The sequence below is a fragment of the Heterodontus francisci genome, chromosome 10 (genome assembly GCF_036365525.1).
Source record: "Heterodontus francisci isolate sHetFra1 chromosome 10, sHetFra1.hap1, whole genome shotgun sequence".
Lineage (NCBI taxonomy): Eukaryota > Metazoa > Chordata > Chondrichthyes > Heterodontiformes > Heterodontidae > Heterodontus > Heterodontus francisci.
This window is the reverse complement of record NC_090380.1, coordinates 75,964,353-75,982,709: the sequence shown is the minus strand read 5'-3', so window position 1 is coordinate 75,982,709 and position 18,357 is coordinate 75,964,353. Positions and strand designations below refer to the sequence as shown.

Genomic DNA, 18,357 nt, shown 5'->3' with positions numbered 1-18,357 from the left:
AATGGCCAATTTACCTTAGTGTAGGGAGGTGATAGAGAATATGGGATTACTGTAGGGTTAGTATAAATGGGTGGTTGTTGGTCGGCACAGACTCGGTGGGCCGAAGGGCCTGTTTCAGTGCTGTATCTCTAAATAAATAAATATTGCAGACTACATCTTGAGTACTGTATCTAATCTTGTCACTGAACCACAAAGGAGACAAGCCCTAAAGATGTTTACATGAAAGCCACAAGACTGATTCCTATAACATATGTCTCGATAGGCTATGCCAAGCATTGGGGACTTTGGGTTCTTAAAGGATGGATGAGCTATGATGGTTTATATGGCACTCCTTACTTGCAACATCAACTTCCTTCCCTGTGACATCTACTGACAATAACAGAAACAGCAGTGGGAGACAGTGGCATAGTGGTAATGTCACTGAACTAGTAATCTAGAGGCCCAGGCTAATGCCCTGCAGACACCAGTTCAAATCCGACCATGGCAACTGGTGGAATTTAAATTCAATTAATTAGTAAAAATCTGGAATTGAAAGCTAGTCTCAGTAATGGTGCCATGAAATTGTCAATTGTCGTAAAAACCCACCTGGTTTACTAATGTCCTTTAGGGAAGAAAATCTGTGGTTCTTACCTGGTCTGGCCTACACGTGACTCCAGACCCACAACAATGTGGTTGACTCTTACATGCCCTCTGAAATGGCCTAGCAAGCCACTCAGTTGTCAAGGGCAATTAGGGATGGGCAACAAATGCTAGCCTTGCCAGCGATGCCCACATCCCATGGAAGAATATTTTAAAGTGGCTTGGGAACACTATTGCCTTTAAATCACACAACATCCTGACTTGCGCAGATATCACTATTCCTTCGCCGTCATCCGGTCATTAGTCTGGAATGTCCTACCTTAACATCACAGTGGAAGAACCATCACTACAAGGACTGCAACGGCTCAAGAAATACAACTACAATGGGCAATAAATGCAACCATGCCAGTGTGTCAACATCCCAAGGACAAACATATTTGCTTTAAACATACGTAAGGAAATACAGCAAATCCTACAAACTGAAATAAAAGGTACTGGAAATGCACAGGTGATCATCCAGCATCTTAAAGCGAAGAACGGTTTAACATTTCAGACAGCATCCTTTGTCAGAAATGGCCAGGCAGGAGAGATCCCTTTAAAAGTCCGAAAAAATTGAACAGGGAAGAGAAAAATAGATAGCAATTTTATTTTTTTATTTATTTATTTAGAGATACAGCACTGAAACAGGCCCTTCGGCCCACCGAGTCTGTGCCGACCAACAACCACCCATTTATACTAACCCTACAGTAATCCCATATTCCCTACCACCTACCTACACTAGGGGCAGCTTACAACGGCCAATTTACCTATCACCTGCAAGTCTTTGGCTGTGGGAGGAAACCGGAGCACCCGGCGAAAACCCACGCAGTCACAGGGAGAACTTGCAAACTCCGCACGGGCAGTACCCAGAATTGAACCCGGGTCCCTGGAGCTGTGAGGCTGCGGTGCTAACCACTGCTCCATCCTACAGTTCATTTGTCTAACTACCTTCACAAAGAGACAGTGAATTAGTTTAATAGCCTGCACGGAAATATTTAAAACACAAGCTCAAAATAGCCAAAAAATAAAAAGTGGCTTTATCAGGCAACATTTCATTTTTACCTTTTTGTGAAAGCTCATGCTAAAGTGTAATTCTATGACCACCTCCAGGCACTTACCCATTGTCTCTCGAGATAAGGAGGCCAAAGAAGATGGTCACTGACATACCTCGAAGTACTTATCCAAGTGCCCATTTGTCAACTATGAACTCAGACTGTAAATGTGCAGCAAATCCTTTTTTATTCTGGGACACATTACAGCTGAACCAAAACTTAACAAAAATCCACAGACAATCACTTCTAGCATAAGTCACTAAACAACAATCAAGGATACCTCCAATGTTTTGTCCTGCTTAGATCTGAGACAATGATGCCAATTTATAACTAACACTGGAAACCCTGCCAAGATCAAATCACTCAGACCTTCCTGCTACATGTGGGTCAGTACCATATTAGACTTTGCATTTCTTTCTTTACTACAAAATAGATGATGTAAAAGATCCTGAGTCACTATTTGAAGAGCAAAGAGTTCCCCCAGTGTTCTGGTCAATGTTCGACTCAATCATCAGCACCATAAAAATGGCCAATTATCCCATTTGCTGTTTGAGGTGCCACCATTCTGTGCACAAACTGGCTGCTGCCTACAAAACAACATGGTTTTACGAAGCAGAGACACAATTAACTAAATAGCATCCTCACTGGTTGTAAACATTTCCTGTTCTATAGCAGGGACTACATGCATGCCAACATCTACTCCTTGACATGGCAGCCGACTTAAAAACAGCCTAGTGTTGCTGCGAAGATCAGTTCAAGGACATCTGTGCAGCACATACTTGTTCCTCCCAAGAGCAGGTTTGCAGGCTTGCATCTCCTTAAGGATATTGGAACTACATCTCGTTAGATAAAAGCTCAAAATATATTTGATCTGCTGGTGACATTTTTTCTGGTTTCTCCATGAAAACTCAGATGAGCAAAAAGCCTACTTTGGTTGACCAAGTTCCTGGTTCAATTATCTTGAGCTACCATAGGAGACAGATTACATGCACAGCATCTCTCAGGGCTATAACGGAGCACAAAGCCATGCTAGAAAATCTTCCCGGCAGAGAAAGCTGTCCACATATGCTCAGTGTATTCTTCACTGTACAGCGAGGTACGGACCATGAAATTAGACACTCTCTGGTGCTGAATTTGGAAACATAGGGTTTGATTATCAATGCAATCTGGCTGACAATCTAATTATCATGGTGGACTACTTAATTTACAGAATCACAAAATTGTTACAGCACAGGAGGCCATTCGGCCCATTGTGTCCACACCAGTTCTTGGAATGAACAATTCACCCAATGCCGTTCCCCCGCCTTCTCTCTGTAACCCTGCACATTCTTCCTTTTCAGGAAACAGTAATTCCCTTTTGAAACCCTCAATTGAACCTCCCTCCACAAAACTCTCAAACAGTGCATTCCAGATTCTAACCACTCACTGTACGAAAAAGTTTTTCATGTCGCTTTTGCTTCTTTTGCCAACCACTTTAAATCTGTGCCCTCTTGTTCTCAATCCTTTCACGAGCGGGAACAATTTCCCCTATCCACTCTGTCAAGATCCTTCAAGATTTTGAATATCTCTATCAAATCTCCTCTCAGCCTTTGCTTCTCTAAGGAAAACAGTCCAAACTTCTCCAATATATCTTCGTAAATGAAGTTCCTTATCCCTGGAACCATTCTCATTATCACAATCATTCAGAGACTGCCCAAAAATTTAGGTTGCGTTTTTACAAAATCTGTTCACATTCAGAGAGTGCAAAATTCTGATTGAAATTCCTTTATTAAGCAATGCAAATCACTATGAAGATCAGGAACGAAGAGGTTAGCATTACTCACCCTCAACACTCAATGTTGACCCAGGCAGTCTGAACTTACAGATCTTTTCTTTTGCATTTCTGAGAGATAAAGCCTGACCTTCCAAATAAAGAGCAAGACTCTATCAACATCCATTAGGGATGGGCAATAAATGCTGGCCTATCCAGCGACACCCACATCCCATGAATGAATAAAAAAAACAATGATTCAAGTTCAGAATTTTTTATTTTGATTTTCCAGTTGCTTTTCTTCCTCTTCTTGTTAGTCATCAATAAATAATTGCAACGGATTGAAGGTTATATTCCCTCCCATTATGCAATCAAAACAATTCTCTGCCAGTAAATCGAACTATCTTTTGGATAAGATGTTAAACTACAGCCCCGTCTGTCCTCTCAGATAAACTTAAAAGATCCCATTTCAAAGAAGAGCAATCAAGTTCTCCCTGGCATCCTAGCAAACATTTATCCTTCAACCAACATCATCAAAACAGATTATCTGGTCATTACCACATTGCTATTTGTGGGTCATTACTGTGCTCAAATTGGCTGCCGCATTTTTACAGTACAAAAGCGACTACACTTTTACTGTATTTAATTGGCCGTAAAACATTTGGAACTCCCTGAAGTCATGAAAGGTGTTATATAAATACAAGTCTTTCTTATGAGGTTAGGCTTTATATGAAACAAACATGGGAGCCAATTTCTTGATATTTTTGGTCAATGAGTTTCATGCTTTCTCTTTAGGAAATCCATGGGGACATGACAATTATGAAACCCAATTTAAAATGTCTTTACATCTTAATTAATTCTATTAAATCAAAACATCAATCCTTTCCCTTAGAAATCTTGTAAGCCTTACTGCGTTTTTGCCTCAAGATCTGTCCATCTTGCCTACTGTTACAAGTTCAACTGCTGCCCATAAATATTTTCACGTCAATGGCACTGGTCTCTCCTGTAAGTAGCCTAACTATCTGACCTTTAGGCAATGTGCCCACAACTACCCTAAAAATGAGAATTAAGATTATTGAGCCATATTAACTTTCACAAACCTACTGGGAAAGAGTACATCCTTCCTACACAAAGTAGTTCATGTTTTCAATTTAAAATTAAAACAATTCTGAGCAGGGAAGATGTATTTTACTCTTCCTCCAAAAACCTTCCTTTTTAAAAATATATTCTGATTAGAAAAAATATTTATGCTGCTCCAAAACAGAATACTTAACCTATTCAGTCAGATGCTGACCCTGACTGAAACTTTTATTACAGCAGACAGGAATTCAATCACCTATCATCCCTGCTAACAAAGCAGGAAAATTAGGATCCATTTGGTTCTCAGATGGCAACTGGAAGCCAACTTTCATCCCGAGGCAAATACTACTGCGTTGAGTGGCATGGAAACTATTTTGCACTGGTTCTACTTCCCCTATACTCCCTATAATGGCATCTCATAATATTGCGTAATCATGTTACAACAGTATAGTGAAACCTATCCGGATGATCATTCACTCAACGTGATATATACTGGAACAGAGGGCAACATCTTAAAATCAGTCCCCAAAAATCGTAATTATCAGCAAATTTTACACACCATTTTTAGCTATCACATTATATATAATGGGGGGGGGGGCAAAAGAGAATGTCATAGCAAATGCTTCAAGTGAAATTCCGATAGAAAAAAGAGTTTATTAGTAGAACTACGTTTAGGTAATATTTATCGACTTGGGAATGAATGAGTCAAAATTTTAAAAAACCTCTGTCAAGAACTAAATTCCGACATTCCCCGCCTTCTTCAACAAAGTAATCTGGAAAATTTAAGGTAAGAGCCACTCTCATCGGATATTTAATGAGTATATGTTGATGACAACCCCGTGGCTTCCACCTACTTTAGGCCCCATGCCGGAATTTTAACACCTCACACCAATCAATAATAGCTTTTTTTAATAACCACACTTACACCATTACAATGATTATATTCACTATTTTACTCGGTGTACTTAAACAGTATAAACTAGCCACGACTTACCAGCTAGCCCCCGTCCTCTATTATCGGTATTTGTGCTGGGAGCCGCGCTCTCGCCCCTTCACCTCCCGGCGCATTCAGACGCCCAGAGCCACCCACTCGCGCATGCTCACACCTCGGCTACAGGCTTGCTGGGTAATGGGCTCGCGTCTCCTGGGGGCGGTCGCTGACGCTCCAACACACCGCCTCCACTGCGCATGCTCCCCAGGCACAGCCAGGGGATACATTGTAGAAAGGACGCAATGTTAGAGCTTTGTGGCCTAGTTGTTCCTGTGTGCAGGAGCCAGCAGCTTTGCAAAGGGATTCAGAACCTTTACGTCAACTAGATCGAGAGTGACCGACAGGAAAATGAAGGATGAATCAGCCCGGCACTGCCTCGAATTGTGAACATCACCAAATAATACGTGGGAGGCATTGCACTACGCGACTCGGCTACGTCGAAAACATAGCATTGGAGATTCTCATGAAGGCTGCCATACGTCAAATGTCGTAACCCGTCTATTTTATCCCCTGTATTCACGAATTTCTGTGATTTCAGCTTTTCAGCATTTGCGTTTTTTAAAATTCTGCTGCTTGATTTACTGTCAACTCTCTCAAGGATGTCAATTTTGAAATTATTTTGTCTCTTTGGTCCTGTTCACCTTGACTGTTATTTTTCCCTCCTTGTCTGTGACTCCATTTCCATAAATCTACTTTGATACGAATTCTGATCAAGGTTTGTATATTTGGATACTGATTTGCCTGTGTTTTCCAGCATGTTATATTATTTCAGATTTCCAACATTTACAGTGTTCCTTTGTATTATAAGGCTGGAAATGTTGATACATTGTAGTATTACATATATGAAATTGATCCTATTTTCCAAGTAGCACCAAGGTTTGAGTTGTACACTTAAGCACCGTTTTGTAATGATGCCATTTCTACCAGTGTTTCATGGATAATCCTGTGACAGAAATCATAGGGGCATTTTCTTTTCTGGTTTTGTTCTGACTAGACTCCCAACAAACAGCAGGGCAATAATATGCCTACAATGCAACGTGTCCCTGGTACGTGTGTTCCAGTGAAACTACACGATAGTGGTTTTAGTGTGTTGAGAATTGTAGATATTGTACCCACCATTATAGGCAAATTTCTGCAAGGATTAACATGTTGGAGGAACCCATGGCAGGACTGTGGAAGGTAAGTGATTGGAGGCTGATAGTCATGTGATGAAACCTCCTGGAATAGTCGAATCAGAGTTGACAACCCTATAATGAGCTAATACACATAAAAATGTGGACTTATATGGTGGCTTTAATATAACAAAGAAGATTGCTGCAGCACTGAATTCTTTTATGAACTGCCAGATTGTCTTTTTTTTATGAATTCAATAGTCTGCTCAGAGAATATATTGAAATTGTTGACTAACCCTCATCAATTCCTATGGCAGAAAGCTCCACACAGCTGAAGCACATACTTTCAAGAATTGATAAAATATATAATAATTGTCCGTTCACTGAAGAAGATTGTTGAATTATACTATGATGAGATTTCTAAATTCCTTCACAGTTCTTTTTTTCGTGACTATTGTAGAAAAGATTGTTCACTAAAATCCTCACGTGTACTTACAATATGCTGCAGAGAGGTCTTCTAAGTTTTCTGCAATATCACAATGTGCAGGCTTTCACTAAGGCCTCTGTTCACCAAGGAGTCAGTTTTTCCTACATGCTGAAAGTAAATACAACATAGCAACAGCAGTGCTGCTGACCTTCAAGGATATTGCAAGACCAGTGTGTTCATTTCTTTATTTCCACCATGCTGATAGAAGGGCTTATTATATTGACCTCAGCTCCTTACCCAATACTTTGTTCCACAAGAACTGTATTTTGTTCAGGGTAACTGAGCTCCATAGTGCCTCAGGTTGATTTCAGCAACTTTGAACAGCCCAAAATGGGGATGCAGAGATGAAATACATGGTGAATAAATGTACCAGTGCTGATCTCACAGGTCGTTAGTTGAGGAGGGAACATAGATACAAGATTAAATGCAAGAGATTTAGGGCAGAGTATGAAAAACCTTTGAGGATGTGGAATGGACTCGTGGAGTGATTGATTGAAGCAAGACTATGTCATCCTTTAGGGATAAATTAGATAGGTGGTAAAAGAAAAAGGGGATAAAGGAATATAGGAACAGAGTGAGCACATGGGATTAGGACTACTGTCTGGAGAATAAACAACAGGGACTGATTGGGCTTAATAGCCTGATACCATGTTGTAATTTCTATATAATTCTATGTTATACTGTTATTCAGATGCTACAGCAGCTTAATTCTACTTAAGGTAGCATTGCTGCTTAGATATTATCAGTTTTGCCTACAATGGTAGTCAACGCTGCCATTGCAGAGATTTTGTTCCAGGAGTAGGCCATTTGGCTCATTCAATCTTCTCTCTCATTTTTAAGCAATGAGAATTCTTCATCTTTTTAATCCAAGTTCCAGATCCTTTCATAGCTTTGCCTCCCACATAAATATCTATTGTCCTTTTGAACATCAGAATTGATTGAGGCAATGCCTTCCACATTTTGACAACCTTTTGTTCGAAGACATTTCCCTGGTTTTTGCCTTGGTTCTAATTTTATATTCCCTTGTTCTGGAATTCCATATTGAGGTAAGAATTGTTCCCCATCTACCTATGAGTTCCCTTAATTATTTTTGATCATTGTTAACTTAATTATAAGGGAAAATAACTAAAGTTTACCCAGTCTCTCATCATTGTTATAACCTATCATCTCAGGTGTTATTCTGGTGAATCATTGCTGGATCATCCCTCCCTGGACAATGTAACTTTGGTAAGGTAAGGTACGGTATCCACGGGAGCTCTATTTTTCTTGTATATTCAATACCTGTTGTGACTATATCCACCAACCCATTAGCCTTTTTTATTACTTTTTGCATCAATAACCTAACTTTTAATGGCTTCTGTGCCTGCATACCCAAACCTGTTTGTCTATCTACTCCATTAGTGTTTCCCCATTTAGATGACTACCTTGCAATTTGGTGCATTGAAATGCATCAGCCATCATTTTGTTTGCTTCTATGAACATACGCACAGGAAAAGACCAGATGGTTCATTAAGTCTCACCTGTACTTACGATGATTGGAACATTTATTTCCTACTCTCCCACCCCCAGTTTGGGAGAGGCAAAAACCCAGGACCATTAAAAGGGAGGAGGGGGGAGACTTGGAAAATTCCTTTCTGACACTCGCAGGTGTTGTAAACCAGTCTAGGAGAATCATCTGAATGCAAAATTTAACAGTTATTCCCATAGCCTTATATGATGTGATCTCTGCTCTAGTCAAAATTTAATCCATCTCCATCTTGAAGATATGGAGAGTCATTTTAAATAACCCATCTAACTAGACGTTCCCATTTAAGTAAATTAGTACTTAATTGGTGTAAAGCACTTTGGGGCACCCTGAGGTCATAAAAGTGCTATATAAATGCAAGTCTTTTTCTTCTATTCCTTCATTTTAAAAACTTCAGTCATGCCCCTTCTAAGCCTGTTACTGCAAAGAAATTCTTGTAACCTATCCCAATATCTAAACTCTAAGATTTATCATCATAGTCTTTGCATCCTGTACAGAAATTTGATATCATTCATACAAAAGCAAAATACTGCAGATGCTGGAAATCTGAAATAAAAACATAAAATGCTCAAAATACTCAGTAGGTCAGGCAGTATCTATGAAGAAACAGAATTAATGTTGCAAATTGATTCCCTTTCATCAGAACTGGGAAAAGTTAGAAATATAATGGGTTTTAAGCAAGTGAAAGGGGTTGGGGTTGGGGGGGGTGGTGGTGGAGGGAAGGGTGAAAAAAGAACAAAAGGGAAGGTCCATGATAGGATGGAAGACAGGAGAGATTATATGACAAAAGTGTTGGTGAAGCTCAATATAAGCTTGAGGAACAGCACCTCATCTTTCGATTCGGCACTTCTGGACTTGAGTTCAAGAATTTCTGACCATAATCTCTCCCCCCATTTTGTTTACTGTGATGGAAATCACACCTGCCAAATGGAAACATTAATTTTGTCATTTGGGACACTACTTGAAACTTCTTTTACTGGACATTGCAAAGAACTTGTTTAAAAAAACAGCTGAGTGGCTGAAAACATGGTTGCATATTTGCATTCTGAGAGATAGTTGAATAGAGAGACAATGGGAGTGCTCACTGATTCAATTAATAAGATTGGTCTGGGCAATAGTGATGATCAACATCCTTTGTCTGTTTAAGAGCCAGAACACCCCAACCCGCCCCCCCCCCCCCCCCCCCCACCACCACCACCACCACGGTGTCTGGAAAGCTTTGAAATCCATCAACCCTCCAAGAAGCTGCTGTTTCAAACAGAGATGGTCACATGACTTACCTGCTGGCCAAACTGGGACTTTTTTGAATTGTGCCTCACAGAAAGGAAACAGACTACAATTTGAACAGAAAGGAAAAAGCCTGCAACTGGGTTGGCAGAAGGAAAGTCTCTCTCTCTCGCAATGTCCCAGGAAAACCACGGTGGCAACTTTTACCCTTCAAAATTACAGACAAAGCCTCTCTTCGGCCTTCTGGTGCCAGAGAAGCAAGCTTGAAATTCTGCACTGAGGCTCGGTGAGGACTCTAAGACCTTAACTTCAATTGAGGACATTGCATCAAGGATATTACCACCCAGTTAATGAATTCCATTTATTACAAACTCTACTTTGACTGCGCCCCCCCTCAAATCTTTCTCCCTCTGTATCTATTTGTGTTTTTCTCTTGTATGCATGCGAGTGTGGTTGTGTCATGTATTTAGTAATTTTAACCAAGTTAGTGTGATAAGGCTAATAAGGTGATAAGGTGCCAGGGTTCGTGATGTTTTGGATCGTGTTTTTGGGATCCTTAATGGGGAGGGGGAGCAGCCCCAAGTCGTGGTCCACATAGGCACCAACGACATAGGTAGGAAGAGAGATGGGGATTTAAGACAGAAATTTAGGGAGCTAGGGTGGAAGCTTAGAGCAAGAACAAACAGAATTGTTATCTCTGGGTTGTTGCCCGTGCCACGTGATAGCGAAGCGAGGAATAGGGAGAGAGAGGAGTTGAACACGTGGCTGCAGGGATGGTGCAGGAGGGAGGGATTTGGTTTCCTGGATAATTGGGGCTCTTTCTGGGGTAGGTGGGACCTCTACAAACAGGATGGTCTTCACCTGAACCAGAGGGGTACCAATATCCTGGGGGGGAGGTTTGCTAGTGCTCTTCGGGGGGGGGTTTAAACTAATTCAGCAGGGGAATGGGAACCTAAATTGTAATGCCAGTGTACAGGATGTTGAGAGTAGTGAGGTCAGGGATATGGTTACAAGGAAGCAAGAGGGCACTGGCAAGCAAGAACCTGGTTTAAAGTGTGTCTATTTCAACGCCAGGAGCATCTGGAATAAGGTGGGTGAGCTTGCAGCATGGGTTGGTACCTGGGATCTCGATGTAGTGGCCATTTCGGAGACATGGGTAGAGCAGGGGCAGGAATGGATGTTGCAGATTCCGGGATTTAGATGTTTCAGTAAGAACAGAGAAGATGGTAAAAGAGGGGGGGGTGTGGCATTGTTAATCAAGGAGAGTATTACAGCGACAGAAAGGACGTTTGAGGACTCGTCTACTGAGGTAGTATGGGCTGAGGTTAGAAACAGGAGAGGTGAGGTTACCCTGTTGGGAGTCTTTTATAGACCTCCGAATAGTTCCAGAGATGTAGAGGAAAGGATAGCGAAGATGATTCTCGACAGGGGTGAGAGTAACAGGGTAGTTGTTATGGGGGACTTTAACTTTCCAAATATCGACTGGAAATACTATAGTTCGAGTACTTTAGATGGGTCAGTTTTTGTCCAGTGTGTGCAGGAGGGTTTTCTGACACAGTATGTAGACAGGCCAACCAGGGGCGATGCCACATTGGATTTGGTACTGGGAAATGAACCCGGCCAGGTGTTATTTAGATGTAGGTGAACACTTTGGTGACAGTGATCACAATTCGGTTAGGTTTACCTTAGCGATGGGCAGGGACAGGTATATACCGCAGGGCAAGAATTATAACTGGGGGAAAGGAAATTATGATGCGATTAGGCAAGATTTAGGATGCGTAGGATGGGGAAGGAAACTGCAGGGGATGGGAACAATCGAAATGTGGAGCTTATTCAAGGAGCAGCTACTGCGTGTCCTTGATAAGTATGTACCTGTGAGGCAGGGAGGAAGTTGTCGTGCGAGGGAGCCGTGGTTTACTAAAGAAGTTGAAGCGCTTGTCAAGAGGAAGAAGGCGGCTTATGTTAGGATGAGACATGAAGGCTCAGTTAGGGCGCTTGAGAGCTACAAGCTAGCCAGGAAGGATCTAAAGGGAGAGCTAAGAAGAGCAAGGAGAGGACACGAGAAGTCATTGGTGGATCGGATCAGGGAAAACCCTAAGGCTTTCTATAGGTATATCAGGAATAAAAGAATGACTAGAGTTAGATTAGGGCCAATCAAGGATAGTAGTGGGAAGTTGTGTGTGGAATCAGAGGAGATAGGGGAAGTGTTAAATGAATATTTTGCGTCAGTATTTACAGTAGAGAAAGAAAATGTTGAGAATACTGAGATTCAGGCTACGAGGGTAGATGGGATTGAGGTTCACAAGGAGGAGGTGTTAGCAATTTTGGAAAGTGTGAAAATAGATAAGTCCCCTGGGCCAGATGGGATTTATCCTAGGATTCTCTGGGAAGCTAGGGAGGAGATTGCAGAGCCTTTGTCCTTGATCTTTATGTCGTCATTGTCGACAGGAATAGTGCCGGAAGACTGGAGGATTGCAAATGTTGTCCCCTTGTTCAAGAAGGGGAGTAGAGACAGCCCTGGTAATTATAGACCTGTGAGCCTCACTTCGGTTGTGGGTAAAATGTTGGAAAAGGTTATAAGAGACAGGATTTATAATCATCTTGAAAAGAATAAGTACATTAGAGATAGTCAGCACGGTTTTGTGACGGGTAGGTCGTGCCTCACAAACCTTATTGAGTTTTTCGAGAAGGTGACCAAACAGGTGGATGAGGGTAAAGCAGTGGATGTGGTGTATATGGATTTCAGTAAGGCGTTTGATAAGGTTCCCCACGGTAGGCTATTGCAGAAAATACGGAAGTATGGGGTTGAAGGTGATTTCGAGCTTTGGATCAGAAATTGGCTAGCTGAAAGAAGACAGAGGGTGGTGGTTGATGGCAAATGTTCATCCTGGAGTTTAGTTACTAGTGGTGTACCGCAAGGATCTGTTTTGGGGCCATTGCTGTTTGTCATTTTTATAAATGACCTGGAAGAGGGTGTAGAAGGGTGGGTTAGTAAATTTGCAGATGACACTAAGGTCGGTGGAGTTGTGGATAGTGCCGAAGGATGTTGTAGGGTACAGAGAGACATAGATAGGCTGCAGAGCTGGGCTGAGAGATGGCAAATGGAGTTTAATGCGGAAAAGTGTGAGGTGATTCACTTTGGAAGGAGTAACAGGAATGCAGAGTACTGGGCTAATGGGAAGATTCTTGGTAGTGTAGATGAGCAGAGAGATCTTGGTGTCCAGGTGCATAAATCCCTGAAGGTTGCTAACCAGGTTAATAGGGCTGTCAAGAAGGCATATGGTGCAGAGGAGATTTACTAGGATGTTGCCTGGTATGGAGGGAAGGTCTTACGAGGAAAGGCTGAGGGACTTGAGGTTGTTTTCGTTGGAGAGAAGGAGGAGGAGAGGTGACTTAATAGAGACATATAAGATAATCAGAGGGTTAGATAGGGTGGATAGTGAGCGTCTTTTTCCTCGGATGGTGATGGCAAACACGAGGGGACATAGCTTCAAGTTGAGGGGTGATAGATATAGGACAGATGTGAGAGGTAGTTTCTTTACTCAGAGTAGTAAGGGCGTGGAATGCCCTGCCTGCAGCAGTAGTAGATTCGCCAACTTTAAGGGCATTTAAGTGGACATTGGATAGACACATGGATGAAAATGGAATAGTGTAGGTCAGATGGTTTCACAGCTCGGCGCAACATCGAGGGCCGAAGGGCCTGTACTGCGCTGTAATATTCTAAAAAAACTTGCATTTTTCTTGTTTAAACCCAAGAAAACTTGTCTGATTGGTTCATTTGCAATTACAATTAGAGTGCAGTGAGCAAGGGCTCACTGAGGTGGTAAGCAAAAATCACTGTTTTAAAAGATAAACCCTGTTACAGCCAAACCAGGAAAGGGGCAAGAGTGGAGCCTGAGATCCCTTCCTTACCCAATCGTAACATTACTTTTTTCAGGTTTCAGTTTTACTCTCGTTTTGTTGTTTTTGATGGCAACTGTTCTTCATTCTGCCATTCCCACCTCCTAGAGACATATTTTGGTTCTTCACCTGTCCCATTACCACACAACATTTAGCCTTCCACCACCAACTCTTGTCATTTAATCTCTCCTGTCTTTCGCCACCCCCCCCCCCCCCCACTTCTCACTTGCTTAAAAAACCTACTAAATTTCTAACTTTTCCCAGTTCTGATTAAACGTTAACTCTTTCTCTTTCCATAGATGTTTCCTGACCTAAGTATTTCCAGCATTTTCTGTTTCTGTTTTATAACAAAGATTCTTTGGTCATGTATCTGTGCCAGACGTCGCTGTACGCAAATTGGCTGCAGCATTTCCCTATACTACAACAGTGATACTTCGAAAGTATGTCACTGGTTGTAAGGCATTTTGGGACAGCAGAGTTCATGAAAGGCTCTATAGAATTTGTTTTTTTGTACTTTATTACTAATCCCTGTATATATGAAATCATCCACAAATTTAAGAAAGGTTTATTTTAATATCCACATCACTTATTAGATCCACATCTCTTGTAACCTGCAAGCAATTCATGAATGGGAATAATGGACAAGTGAACAATTAACCTTGTACCAAGATATTTCACATCAAGGTAGCACTTGCTGACAATTGTACACGCCTGTCCACTCAAATGCAGAGCACACCATTCTGCCAGACCATACTGTTTAGTGAAAATGTTTTTGTCACTAAAAATTTCTGTCAAATATATAGCATAAAACAATGCTTAATGTACAAACTACATAGACACTATTCAAAATATCATCTTAGACTCCATCAGAATCTTTAAGTATTTGACGAATGTGACATAGACACACTTCTGCTCATGGAGTCTTCTCTCACTGCCATGATGTGGAACAGATGATGGAAGCAAGGGAACTGCAAAATAGATAAGCCAGCAACACTACTTCTGCATGCAGACTTTTCCCATCACAGAACAATGCAGTTCTTTAACACTAGGCATGTTTTATAAGAAGCCCTGATCCTTATTAAAGTATAATTTTAATTATTTCTAACTCAAATAGTTGAAATGTGGACAGCACCCCCATCAACATCTGGAAAGTTGTTTACCAAGCTAGTTGTGAAATAAAAAGCCTTTTGGGATTTTGGTTTGCAATGACCCCCGGATATATATCAAATAGCTTGACACCAATATAACATTGCAAGCTGAGTTGCATTCAATATTTCAAAGCCAAGAGGTAATTTCTAAAGCAACTAACATGTAATGACTTCCCTCTGGGGAGATAGAGTTTCAAACAGGACACAGCATGCATATGGAGTTTTAAACGCACACCATGCATCTTTTGACCCTGATAGGTTTGCCTTCCAGTTTTACTGGGCAACATTCCAGAGGAGGCAGCAAGATCAAGTAGGTTCAATGCACAAGACTGGGTGGGGTTGCTGGGGTGGGGGGTTGGCACGGAAACACTCCTGTTCCTTCTGGTCCACAAGAGGCTGTGAAGGCACTTGTTTTCTCCCTGAGGCCATCCTCTCCTCACTTCAGCTTGTTGGTTTTGAGGTTTGGGAAACCTGGCCGCTTACTGCAAAACCTACAAAACAGGATTAAAAGCAAACACTGCCAGTCTCATTAAAATTTTTTAATTGCCAACCTGCTTCCTGGGAGCAGGTTGGTTACCTGTCCTTTGCCTTACCTCTGTAAAACCCAGAAGTAGGCAGGTTGGGGTTCAAATTTTTAAAATTTTAACATCTAAGCCAAGCCAACCCCAACCTGCCCATTGTATCCTAAAATTCAGCCTTGTATAACAATTGGATTGTTTGCACATTACCTTAGAAGAGTCAGCCATGGCTCAGTGGTATCAATCTCACCTCTAAGTCAGAAGGTTGTTGGTTTAAACACCACTCCAGAGACTTGAGCTCAAATTCTAGGCTGATACTCCACTGCAGTACTGAGGGAATGCTGTACTATTGGAGGTGCAATCTTTCAGATGAGACAATAACCCAAGGCCTCAACTGTCCTCTCAGATATATGTAAAAGTTCATGGCACTATTTTGAACAAGAGCAGGGAAGTTCTTCCTGGTGTCCTGGCCAATATTTATCCCTCAACCAACGTGACTATAACAGATCATCAGGCCATTATCACATTGCTGTTTGTGGGAGCTTGTGTGCAAATTGATTGCCTCGTTTCCTACAGTACTGCAGTGACAGCATTTCAAATGTACTTCTTTGACTGTAAAGCGCTTTGGGACATCCTAAGGTTGTAAAAATACCAGTCTTTCTTTATGTTGTCTTAATCCAAGAAGCAGGACATTTTCCAGAATGCAGCATTTCATTTTTCATCTCGATATACTAGCCACATAAAATTTGACATGAAAAATACAAATTTTATGGATTAGAGCAAGATGGAGCTCTGCTTCAGCCATTAACCTTGTTTGAAGTCAACTTTAAGTACATGTTTAGCAAAACTCCAAGGATAGGTTATCCCAGCTTGTCCAAGCTATCAGAAAGTTGACAGAATAATGGGTATAGATATCTAGACGAACTTCTCAGTTGGCATCATAAATCTTATTAATGGAAGATTTCCTAATGTTTCCTCTCGACAGGTCAACACGATTTCTGGCTAATGAACTCGCCAAGTTAATAACCAGGGTATTAAGGTCTTGATGCAGAATTTGTCTTTCCAGTAGGATAGATTATTCCTAGGTGGCATTGAGATTGGATTGTTACTGTTTACAATACCACTATCTGCAAGGTCAATAACTGATCAAAATTACAACTATACGTCCAAGCAAAACTCAAAAGAATGTGAAAATACATAAAGATTCTGGAAAACAGGCCCAGGCTCCAAGCCAATCTGTCTCTATTCCTTAAGCAGTCAAATACAAATTGAAATCAATCGCTAAGTAGAATCTACTAGATTTTGTTTATTTGAAAATGATTAAATATTGGGAATAGAACCCCCTTTTTTAAAAAATCCCCTAGCAATCTCCTCTCCTGCAAGTAAATTGTTCATTTTTGCTGCCAGAATATCTCCAAGTGATCCAAATTCACTATTTGTGAATCCTGGCTCAAGATGTATGGAGCTAGTCACTACATTGGCTCAAACATTCCACTGATCCGGTAAATAGAAATGTCCTCTGTCACTTGGAACTCAGTGCAGTAAGAGTCATTTCTACACTCAGGTTAGCTACAGTTGGTCTCCAGGGAGGGAATCTTGCTGACAAGGTGTGGCTGAGGCCTGGACCCAGACATAAAATTCTTGTTACCATACAGGTCCTAAAAAGACTGTTAGAAATAAAAGCCTTGTTGTGATGTACACAGTTCCACTGTGTATTTAGAAACATAAAAAGATTTTGGAAAAATGAACCAAAATGGGTTTACCTACTTCAGGGACTTCCTCCAGCAGCAACAACATAAGTGTTTGTAATTACTGAGATTGGTTTTCAGTATTCAAAGTAATACTACAGCATAATCAAACCCATCTTTAAGTGGTAAGCTGCCTTTGGCACTAATTAGTATCAGAGATGGAACAAAATTATAAGGAGTAGAAAGAGATCAATCTCCCAACATCATCCTAGATGTAAGTGATCCAGGACCAGCTGGTACTAAGCAATCTCCCTACAGGGATTCTTTGAACACTAAGATTTTCTTTTGAGTCAGACACAGTACCTGTACAGAGTGTCCCAGGCAGAGCTAATATGAATTAATGTACAATATGGTTGTACCCAACATGAATAATATATGGACATAGGTATTTAGAGCAGTGCTTTAATGCCAACATTGCAGTTTTTTCTACCTAGGAAACAAATGGGAATGCATATACAAGAGTATATGGAGATTTCAGGGAGAATGAGCTGTCTCTAACTACAAATAGAACTACTGAACAGTTCTTGTTTGGCACTGAACGAAAGTCAACCCAAGCTGACTAACAGCACATTAAAGGCTGCTGCTCTGGAATAGAACTTATGAGCATTCACACTGCTGATATGAATGTGAGAACTACAGCACATTACACAACACAGCATTCCCTTAATACATGTAACGGTCATGGAACAAATTACAAACGTGCATGGAATCTTGAATTAACTTGGGAACAGCATTACACCCAAGTGTAGATTTATAACATTCTTTCATCAGTCATTTTATATAATAGGCAAGATTTTACTTTTGTTTTCTTCCCGTTCAGAACACAAGAGTGATACTCAAGCATTGGATTCAATATGCAACATAGGTCAGAATTTTTCTGCCTGTAGAGAAATGGGCTTCTGTTGCTATTAATTGTAGCATAAATAGGACATGTGGACACTTTACTGATGTATACTATCACCACATTTTCTGTAAATTCAAACATTCAATCATTCTTGAATGATCAAAGGAATATTTTTTATGTAAGCATTTTCCAATGATAATGAAGTATTACACAACAGCAACATGTATTTACATAGCACCTTTAACTTGCTAAAACATTCCATACTGTTTCACAGGAGCATTATCAAACAAAATTTAACACCAAATCACATAAGATGATATTCGGGTGGATAACCAAAAGCTTAGTTAAAAAGGTAGG

General features: G+C 40.9%; 1 protein-coding gene across 1 annotated transcript in view; it reads right to left on the bottom strand.

Annotated features, from left to right (window-relative positions):
• The window catches only part of LOC137374542 (importin subunit alpha-5), an 80,437-nt gene extending 74,829 nt beyond the window's left edge, over positions 1-5,608 (bottom strand). The window contains exon 1 of the mRNA XM_068040800.1: positions 5,495-5,608. The gene's annotated coding sequence lies outside the window, so the exon portion shown is untranslated. The remainder of the gene's footprint in view (positions 1-5,494) is intronic.
• Positions 5,609-18,357: the final 12,749 nt, after the last annotated feature.